General features: G+C 38.6%; 1 long non-coding RNA gene across 3 annotated transcripts in view; it reads left to right on the top strand.

Annotated features, from left to right (window-relative positions):
• The window catches only part of LOC115029994, a 30,137-nt gene extending 19,312 nt beyond the window's left edge, over positions 1-10,825 (top strand). For 2 of the 3 annotated variants that reach the window (XR_003835587.1, XR_003835585.1), the window contains 4 exons: positions 1,897-1,965; positions 3,523-3,718; positions 7,969-8,025; positions 10,734-10,825. This is a non-coding gene — a long non-coding RNA (uncharacterized LOC115029994). The remainder of the gene's footprint in view (positions 1-1,896; positions 1,966-3,522; positions 3,719-7,968; positions 8,026-10,733) is intronic. The other variant, XR_003835586.1, reaches the window with a different exon arrangement.
• Positions 10,826-11,361: the final 536 nt, after the last annotated feature.

Here is an 11,361-nt window from a genome sequence, read left to right as displayed (position 1 = left end):
GCAACATGCACATCTTTGTTCTTTGATCTCCAATAATCACTGGAATTACTTTAAATGGGAACCATTCCTCATCTTGTGTGAAGGGATTTAAATTTCATTTGAATATCTACATACTTTAGACCCTCTATATAATATTTTATTGACAAATAACTTGTGTGTTAACAACTGAACTTTTCTAGGGTAGAGGCCAAGTTTCAATGATTCTTTGTATTAGTTTCTTGAATATTATTTAGCTTCTGACATAATTAAAAATGTTTTTTCCACTGAATTTTTCCTGCCCATCTTACTTATTTTCTTGTACCCAGCATTGTGCTGAGTGTTCTGTAATTCAAATCAATTCTCTCTCCTTGGACCAGCAAATATCAATATGAATATTTCCTAAATGATACAAGAAAGCAATATTCACTCAAAGAATAATTCAGCTTTTGATCACCTATTGGTTTGAACAGATCTATGTGAATTTTAATATTTCTGTCCCAAACACTTCTTAACATTTTTTGATTATCAAGTCTCTTACTATTGAGCCATTCCTTGCTGCCTGCCATTCATGAGTGTTTCTCCAATTTCAGACCCTCCCAGTTTGCCTGGATGTTCTGAGTTACTTAGTCTTGTCTCCATCTATTACCACTTGTGTGATTTGGGGAGGATGCAGGCATCAGGGTTCTGCCACATTTCCCAGGTTCTTTTCTGTGCAAGAAAACTCATTGTGAGCATGAGTTTCTGCCTTAAAACATTTGTTAGTGATGAGATAAAAGTCTACAGTTTATAATTAAATACAAGATGCTACCTACGATTTCTGCAATAATATAAATTTCTAAATCTGCAGCATCCTAGAGAGTAGCCATCGGCCACTGTTGCTAAAAGGACATTTTCAGTTGGTTAATGCAATTGAGGACCTGGAGTTTTAATTTAATTTAGGATAATTTAAATGCTCATTGGCCTGAGTAGTCAGTGGATGTTACATTTACTGATATAGATATTATCATTGACAGAAGTTCTTCACATATGTTTTATAAATAGATCAAATGTCCTTTGATAAATGCTTTGAAAAAGTAGTGTAGTATCATGTACTGTGTTGCAACCCCCTCCCCGATCCCATTTAAAGATTCCTGATGTGCACAGCTGCATTTAAGGCACTAAAAGGTGCTATAATCTAACAAGCACATTGTACCTGCTTATACTGACTTTACTCAGAATTTTCTGTTCATATTTGCTGATGGACTCAGTGCCCACACCCCCTTCCTCTGTATCTGTGGAGAACTTGTGGCCATATTTTTAACTTTGAAAGTCTGCTTCAATAATTCTTCATATTAAAAGATTATGTTATAGCTTCAGTAAGACTCATTGCCTCCTGTATTTCAGGGGCAGCATCAAGATGACTTAAGTAGGGATAAAGGGAGCCTTCTCTAAGCTTTATAAAATGTGATTTGCTTCAAATCACATTTTCTCATGAGCAGGACGCCAGTACATCTGGGAAGAAGTTAGCCATTCTAGAGGTAGGGCATGGTTTTGGGGTATAGGTATGGCTGGGTTGTTGAACTCATGACCTTCCCTCACTATGGCCTGGAAAACTGGTAGTGCTCCCTTTTGAGAGCTGGTTGCTAGCAGTCAATTATGCAACCTCTGGAGTCACCGTTGCTATCAGCTTATACCCCTGTCAATAACATGTGAAGGAATATGATAACATTCAGTTGTCTTTTCCCCTTCCTCTTAATAGACAAGGTGGTGATGCTCTGGATGAAATTGGTCTGAAGGCTGAGAGCAGATCTGTTATTGGAGCATTTGCTTTAAATTATGAAATTCAGAGAGACTTGTGGCTGAGGCGGCCAGTTCTGCTGCAAAAGGCGCTCGCTTGTCTGTGTCTTACGTTCTGTTAAATATTTCTTATTTCCTCAGAATATACCACAAGGACCATTTGACTGTCCCCTCTGGCTTCTGCATCTTGCTTCCAGCATGAACAGACAGGTAATAACCGTTCAGCTGAGCCATTACCTCTTCTAAAGACTATTATCAAAATGGTCATTATACATAATGGAGATGATTACAGACAGCCTGAGAGATTTTCTAGATACATCTCTACAGTAATAGGTGGCCTTTTTTAGCCTTATATATCTGTAGGGATAATACTAGGGCACAGAATACATGACAAATGGTGATTTTTAGCAAAACTCTGTCAGCTTTTAATGCACTAATTGGATTGTGGATTTAAATGTCATTTATGCAAAAACTCTTGAATTTTAACTCATGAGAAATACACTGCTTAGCGGTAGCATTCCAAGAACTAGAACAAAAATATATAAAATGCATTGTCCATGTTTAACGATGAAGTCACATATGCAAGAATACTGGCATTAATGAATCCTTGGAGAGCAAACTCTTTTATAATGAAGTAACTGGTCTGTAGTGAGTCGATCAATAAGTATTTATAGACTTGGGCTACACGCCAGACACTGTATACGGTGGTTAGAAAGAGCAAAGGAAGGGTTAGAAGCTTAGATTCTAATGGCTTGGCATTTTAAAAGTCAAATTTAAAATTTTCTAGATCTGAGACAATATGCCATCTTGTAGAACTTCCACTTATCCCCAAAAACTTGAACTCAGGGTTGCTATTCTTGGTGAACATAAAAATTCTGCTTTATGACACACAACTGCTTGCTTCTCTGAAGGATTTTTTTAAAATCTTTAAAACTATAGCTCTTTAAATAAAAATGTTTATTTTAAGCATTTTATTTTTGTGTATGAGTGTGTGTCTGTGTACATATGTGTACCCCTATGGAGTCAAGGTGTTCTACACCTGGAGCTGGAGTGGCAGGTGGTAGTGAGCTGCCTGATGTGGGTGCTCGGAACTGAATCCCATCCTCTGTAAGAGCCAGGAGTATCTCTTGAGCCTGTCACTTTGTGTTAGATAGATTATCAATCCCACAATAACATTTTGGAGGATAAGATTTGGAAGGACCCAGTCAGTTTAATAGGATGTTAACATGATATTCTTTTGTATCTCAGTATTGGTGGGAGACAGAAGATAAAAGCAAGAGGTGGCTAATACTTTGTCATTCCAAAGAGAGACAGTAGATGCTAGATCACCCATGCTTGATTTTGAAGGTGTTATGAAGGCATCTAGTTATGCAAACTACCACTTAACTGGTTGGTATGTAAACTACCAACCGAGGAGTTGTAGTGGGACTCCATTGCAGAGGTGTACTCCTGCTCAGAGCTGCAGAGGTCTACTTCATCATGTCAATGTACAGAATGGGAGGGTTTTATTTAGGGACTGCAGCCTAAGTGTGTTCATGTTCTACAGCTGGGCTAGCCTTGCCAGGTGATCCTAGACTTAGTTGCCTGACGTCTCCCAGGATAGCAAGCTACCTGGCCAGTCTAGACAGAGCATCATCAATAAAGCCTTATGTTATCAAACATGAGGCAGCCTCAATGCCAGAGGAAGGAGTGATGTCATGAATAGAAGAGTCCCCAAAGGTATTAGTCTCTCAGCAAGAAGATAATCTAATGAATGTTCTGCTCTAGAAGTTTCTCAGGACCCAGCAATATCAGGAGAAGGCTAGTGTCCTTCCACATCTGTCACTGTCTTCCTTCTATATCTGAGAAACCTGTGATGACGTCCACCCATTTGAAATAGTGTCCTCTCAAGACTTAGCCAAGCCACATGCTTGCTCACGGATGACCAAAAAGATGGGAAGTAGATTTGCCGAAAGGCTCCAAGGTATGTATTCAAGCACTTTGGCCAGAGTAATGTTCTCATTAGCATAGGAAGGCCAAAAGGTTTAGTATTTGCTCTTTTGCTCTTTGGATAAGCCCTGTACTAGCTCAAAGATACTTGTGCTAGTCCGATTCAGCCTCTGTTTTGAGGTTGTGCTCAGAAAAATGAAAACTTGTTTTTTGTCATGCCAACTATAAATGTGTCTAGTCTTCAGAGTGAACACTCCACACACAAGGCAAGAAATTGTCTTCATTTTCCAAGCAGATTTCAAGAATTTCTTAAACACACTAACATTTGCCCCCTCCATGTTTTACCCTTCCAAAGAAAACCAGAGGGAAACCTTGGTAACTGGTCATTCTAAGCATCGCCCCTTTAATAAAACGAATGAGTGTCCAATTGGGCAATCAAAATATCCAAAAGAACAACAGGTTATTGAGCATTGGCATATAGCCTCTCCATTCCAGATATTGCAAACCCTGCTAACATCTATGTGGTCCTTGGAGCAGCCCCTCAGGATTATCTTTGGTAAAATAGATTAAGAGCTGGAGAATCTTTCTGTTCAAAATCAACACCTCACCTTCTTACAGGAAGCCAGAATCTTCACAGGACAGAGAACTTAGCCAGCATGGTTCACATTAAGAACCACTTGGTTTCTTCCTCTAGGGGTACCTCCAATCAGGAGAGGCTCAGTGTTAGGGAATACTCAGTTTGAACCTTCACATGATTTAGTCAAGGAATCAATGGTCTGAGGCAAAAGACTGAGAACAGTCTGTGCCTAGTGAGTCAGTTTCCTCAGCTGAGGTGTCTATGCAAACTGTGGAACATGAGGTGGCATAGAACACTAGAAAGAAACAGTCTAATTAAAGTATTATGTATAAACTGAACTCATAGGAAATGACTAGGATTTCAAAAATTATATAAGGAAATTATAAAATTATAAGGAAACAAGTAGAATTTAATTTAAAAATGTTAAAGTATTTTAATAGAAATCAAGAATGTAATTTATGTTTTTTAAAGGACTGAATAAAGACCACTGTGAAATGTCATCTACTATTTTTTTTTTTGGTGGTTTTAGATATTCCACCCTTGTAATTGATTATTGTGAGTTGTACCAGGAAAATTATAAAGAGAAATATTCTGTTGATTTTTACTAATTTTGGTTATTAAAGTAAGCAGATATTAAAAAATTAAAGTGAACAGAAAGGAGAATTTTTTTGTGGAAAGCATGATAGTTTTCATTGCTGGTGAGATTTCCTTCTACTTCACACCGAACAAGAGAGATTGTGAATAGCACAGAGACCTTGTGAACCCAGGGGTTGAAAAAAACACAAGGAACTGACAATGTTATCTGTGAATAAGAAATGTAAATGCAGCCAGGCGTGGTGGCACACGCCTTTAATCCCAGCACTTGGGAGGCAGAGGCAGGTGGATTTCTGAGTTCGAGGCCAGCCTGGTCTACAAAGTGAGTTCCAGGNAAAAAAAAAAAAAAAAAAGTAAGTGCTTAGGACTTAGGTTATTAAGCTGTATGTGTAGCTGAGCAAAGATATGTCCCTTCCAGGCTTTACATGGTACCTTAGACTTTCAGATACCAGTGACACAGGAGTGTACTGTATGGACCACATGAGGGATGATCCCAGATAGTTGTCAGTTGTATACCAGAAAGGAGTCTGTGTGGAGTGTATCCTTGAAAATCAGATGCTGTGGATGGCAAAGTGGTACCGTGATGGAGAGGAAGCTTCACACGTTCACATTTGGATGCCTCAGATACCCCTGCAATATGAACCTCTTTAGTAACTCACTTTCTTTTCCCGTAGAAAGACTCCCCTTTCTATCTGTCTCTGTACTTGGTGGTTTTGGGTGTCAACTTGACACAAGCTGGAGTTATCACAGAGAAAGGAGCCTCCCTTGAGGAAATGCCTCCATGAGATCCAGCTAAAAGCATTTTCTCAATTAGTAATCAAGGGTGGGAGGGCCCAGCCCGTTGTGGTTGGTGCTCTCCCTGGCTGGTAGTCCTGTGTTCCATAAGGAAGTAAGCTGAGCAAGCCAGGAGAAACAGTCCAGCAAGCAGCACCCTCCATGGCCTCTGCATCAGCTCCTGTCTCCAAGTTCTTGCCTTGTTTGAGTTCCTGTCCTGACTTTTTTTGGTGATGGACAGTAATGTGGAAGTGTAAGATGAAAAAAAAAAACCTTTCCTCCCCAACTTGCTTCTTGGTCATGATGTTTATGCAGGAATAGAAACCCTGACTAAGTGTCTTACTGTTCACTCCCCCCACCGCCCCCACCTTTGGTAACAAGAGCAGATTTTCCTTCTTTAACATTAGTTAACAACCTTTCATTGTTTTGATCAGTATAGTTGGTTCCTACCATGATTCAAAGAATGGACACATATCTTAGAAATGACCCACTTATGGTTTATAAAGAGATTGGGGTTCAAGGATTGAAGGTGATCTGAGGACTCTTGTTAATACTGTTGGGAAGAGGTACTTGCTTTTGGCTGGAGCTTCTAAGCATGAATGTTAATAGTTCACATACTTTGCTTACTTTTAACTTAGGAGTTGAAGCCAAAGGATGGGCCAGAAAGCCTTGAGTGTCTGTATCCAGAAATAGATGAGATCACATGCATTTTACTTGCAATGAAGAATAAATTACTTTCCCATTTCCTTTGTTATTTTTGTTAGGTTCTGTCACTACAGATTAAAAACCTGCATGACAATAACTTCAAGTCTCTCAAGAAAGAAATCAAAGAAGATCTCAGAAAATAGAGAGATCTCCTGTGCTTATGGATTGGCAGAATTAACATAGTAAAAATGGCCATCCTACAAAAGGCAATCTATATATTCAATGCAATCCCTATCAAAATCCCAACACAATTCTTCAAAGACATGGAAAGAGCAATTCTCAAATTCATCTGGAAAGGCAAAAATCTCAGAATAGCAAAAACAATTCTTAATAATAAAAGAACAGTTGGGGGGAATCACCATCCCTGACCTCAAGCTGTACTACAGAGCAATAGTGATAAAAACTGCATGGTATTGGTACAGAGACAGACACACTGATCAATGAAATAGAATTAATCAAACAATAAATTCTACTTCCAATACTAACAACTGTAAATGGGACCAACCTAAGCACACCTGGAGCACCTGTAAGCAAGGGGTACCTGCTTAGTATCACAAAGATTCTCCGAGAAATTCCCCCGTATGCAGATTCCTATAACCACATATACCAGGTTAAATCCAGGAACTATGGTCAAACATATTTCCAGGCCCCAGACACTACCTGGCTTGCTTTCACTAATGGCTTAACCAAATGTGCATACTCTGAATTGTTTGCACTGGAGGAGATTCCACTCCTTTACGTCCTCATGTGTGTCACTCCTCAGATGGTCACCTATAAAGGAGAAGAGGCCAGGGCCTACTTAATCTAGATTCTGAGCCTCCTTGTTCTCAGTGAGATGTTCCATTCTCATCCTCACCCCGATGTGGCTAGGCATGGTAGGTAGGCTCTGCTGCAATTAAAACTTTGGCCCCAATAGTGAGACATACAATCTTTAAGGAACACAATTCTTAAGTAGACATAGATCTGGGCTATAAGGAGAATTCTTTTTCCTGTTTGGAAGATCAGGGTGACTCCTTAGTTAAGGTTGCTCATCAGAATCACAGAGGATTAGCCCTCCTTTTCATGAAACAAAGATGTCTCTCTATTGAACTTGGAGAAACTTGTTGCTTCTATGACATCCAATGTGGGCTAATTAGAGAAAGTTTAGCCGTGGTCAGGAATAACTTTAGAAAAGAAGAAAAGACACACCAAGAATATGACAACTGGTATCAATACTTACTCTCCTGGTCTTGCTGGTAAACTCCTGTACTTATGGCCATTGCTGGACTTTTTGCTTCTAGCTTTCACGATAGAACTCTGCATAACTGACTACCTAACTATGTAAAGCAAAGAACAAATTATTAAATTACTCTTAATTTACTTTTAAATTTACTTTAAACTGTTAAATTATTAGTACTAAGGAGACGATATATTCCTCTGCCCTAAGATGAGTACAATATTTAACTCATGACCATAGAACCATTGGGGAATAAGACTTTCAGACCTTAGCACAATTCACAACGTGTTAGAGTGACCATTTTGACCTTAAAATCTAGCACATAGGCACCAAAACCTGCCAAAATGGGAACAAACATCCAGTCCATAGTTCCAAGAAAGTCCCTAAAAGTACTCACCTTGCCTTTTGGCTTCTGCAGGTCTCCTTGCTAATTGAAATGTCATAATCAGGATGTGGAGTTGAGAAAATTAAGAAGGTAATTCAATAAACTGCAATAGTTGCTTGAATTCCATCTGTAAGTGTTTTACAATTATCTACCAGAATAAAGATTTTTTGTCATTTGTTCATTGACCTGGACTTTTACACCTTTTGGGTTTTGATTTCTTTCCAATCTTGAGAATTTTAAAATGGCATTAAACGTCTGAAGAATTCAGGCAGTTACCAATAAGAAAGATGGTTTTCTTCAACTTGTGTAGTTGTCTGCACGTTAGTTTGTCTGATCTTCTCACTTGTTCTTTATTCAGAGAAAAGTTAATAAATTGGAAAGTGGATTTAGAGTCAAATACTCACGATCATTTTTCACGTAAAATGCTTTATAGGAAATGCAATCTTAGTCTTTTGTGTAGGTACTCAGTGCCTTCTATACCTAGTAATATGTATGGTAGCATTCCCAAGTGTAGTTTTTGGCCCTCTATAAAAATTAATTCTCTTAATTTCATCTTCTTTCCCTCTGTCTCCTTCCTGCTAAACTTCCACTTTAGATCAAGCATGCTGAAAAGTTTGTTTTGCTCTTTTTTTCTTAAAAGGTCTTTACCTTAATAATGGAGGATATTGTCGCTAGGATTTAGAATTGCAGGTTGGCAGTTCTCTTCCATAGCTTCCAAGTTGGTGGTCCACTGTTTTGTGGCTGTAGTGTTTTTGTTGAGAAATCAGTTGTCCTTGGATGCAGATTGTCTCCTACTCTCCGACTGCTCCTAGGATGCACGTGTTATTTGTTACTCTGCACAGCTTTCCTGCCATGGATGTGCAGGCTGACCTTATAAGAAGTCCTAGCATGTTCCACATGTGATTCATGAACCCCACCCACACTGCTTAGACTCATCCAGTTCTAATAGCTACCAGTTTTGTATGCTTGACATTTTACAAAAGAAAAAAAATAAAGAAAAATCATACCTCCAATAGAGAGTAGCAATAATTTTTAAAATGGTCCCGGGATGAGGAACAGTCAGAGGGTGGACTGGGAGGGGGATAATGACTTGACCGTAAAAAAATGAAGTAATAATAATAATAATAATAATATTAGAAAAGGAAAAGAAAATGGGTACTGAAGAAGGTAAGATACACACACACACATATATATATGTATATCTACATATATATGTATATATATATATATATATGCTAGATTACAGGTTGCATACACACATATACACACACACTCATATATATATATACATATGCACACACAGACACACAGACACACACACACACACATATGTATAAAGGTTTCTTAGACTATAGGTTGCAGCTAGTCCCCAGGAACTGAAATTCAAGATGAAGTTTCATCTTTCTGTCACTCCCTGCAACTCTTGCTTCCTCTTCCCCTTCCCCTTCCTATTCTTCTGTCACAGACCTCCAATGCACATAATAAAAGATGCCTTCTTAGTGGCTTCTCTGTTCATATTTCTGCCATGTACAAAACCAAACAAGTCACTTGTTATCTTAACCGAGTGTCCTGGCAAGAGATTCATTGTTTGATTGGAAGAAAGGTCCAGTCCATGTAGCATCAAACTGTTCCAGTCAGTCAAGGTCACATTTAAGGACGTGTCCTCTGGGGATCCAGTGTTTTAATCGTGTGTGTTGGGAGGCTGCAGGATACTTTGAACAGACAACCCAAGAACCATTGGTAGATTCTTTCACTGTCTTTGGAGGATAGGCTTGTGCCTTGCTCTGTTCTGGAGGAGATGTGCTTTCAAGAATGTGAAAAGTCAGATAGGCATTTTTCTGGAAGTCATCTTAAATCTCACTTAAATGTAGTAATTTGAATACTTTTTTACTCTACTGTAGGGTCTTGAAATCATAAAGGTGTTCTTTTGGAGGATCAGCTGTACACTGGCCTTTCCTATGTAAAAGCTGCCGCTGCAGGCACTTTCTTTGCCTTTTGACATTGTTTTGAAAGCTGCCCTTCTGTTCTGAGCTCAGCACTGTGAAGATCCTTCAGTGCATTAAAGGATTTGTTTCCCATCAGTTTCCTTTTATCTGCGATTGCAGACAGCAGCTCTCTGTGCATTTGATTTGCTGTTAGTTATCAAAGTCACTGTCAAAGAAGTGCGTCATAGGAATTAATTGTCTTCATTAGGAGAGAATGATTCTACATAAATGTGCTATCTCAGAGCAAATTATTTAGCATAATTTAAACAAACACAAATTAGGCACTTAATTCCAACAATCAATGAGGTATACTTGAAGGTGAAATTTTTAATCTGTTCAGAATATGGACCACATGCCTTCTAATTTCTGTTTTTCCCTCTATTCTTTTATTATTCTCTTTATATAACACACACACAAAACAGACACACACATGAAAGAATGACTCTAAAAGGAATGTACAACTTTGTTCCCACATAATCTAATAAACTAGCAATAAAAACATTAACTATAGCATCAAGTGTTTCTTACAAAAAAAATTTCTACCCCTTATTCTTAACACTGAGAAAGTTCTCCTAAATATACGGTTAGCTTTGCTAAAAAAAAGTACATACAATTTTGAGGTCATGGTTATGCTAAAATTAATACAAATTAATCACATTCTGAGAGCAACATGATGCTAACAAGTGGTTTTGATAGCTGAAAAAGTGGGTCATTTTAATTCAGTTTTCTTCATGCATAGCTGATATAGCTAACAAAAATCTGTGATAAGTTTTGTTACCACACACACCTGTTAATAGAAGCCTGTTCCCTCAGGTATTGGCTTACAATTTCTGTTATAAGAACAGCAGCAGCAGCAGCAGCAGCAGCAGCAGCAGCAGCAGCAGCAGCAGCAGCATGTGCTAAGAGATTTGGTAAGAAACATTCCCAAGGCTCTCTTTTGTTGGGGTCCCAGGATGAGACGTTGCTGTGGGTCAAACGGTTTTACTTTCTCCATACCTGCTGACTGCCATTTATCAAGGGAACATTCACCAAGCGCCACTGAATGATGTATTTCTCATCTGAGAAGGTTGGAAAACAAAATGTCTTGACCCAGTGTCTTCTGAGCTGGCACAGTTACATTAGCTACTGATGCTGTGACAGCCCTCCTCTGCCTGGCTTCTGCTTCAACTGAAACATTTTCAAAATTTAGTTCTTGTTAAATACTTTGTAACACTTGTGAAGGACAAATTAAAATCAAAACCTAAAAACCAATTCTAGGCTAGTGCAATATAGTAGAATCACTCAGTGGTTCTGGTAAAGTACTGCTGATTTGGGCATTAAAACAGCAGATATGTGGTCTCTCGTGGTTCTGCAGACTTGAAGTCCAATGCCAAAGTCAACAGGGTTTTGATTCCTCCTGGATGATCTTAGAATCTGAATCTGTTCTGTGTCTTTTTTCTAG

This window comes from Mus caroli, chromosome 19, assembly GCF_900094665.2.
Source record: "Mus caroli chromosome 19, CAROLI_EIJ_v1.1, whole genome shotgun sequence".
NCBI classification, from domain to species: domain Eukaryota; kingdom Metazoa; phylum Chordata; class Mammalia; order Rodentia; family Muridae; genus Mus; species Mus caroli.
The sequence above is the reverse complement of the archived record's forward strand: the minus strand, read 5'-3'. Positions and strand labels throughout refer to the sequence as shown.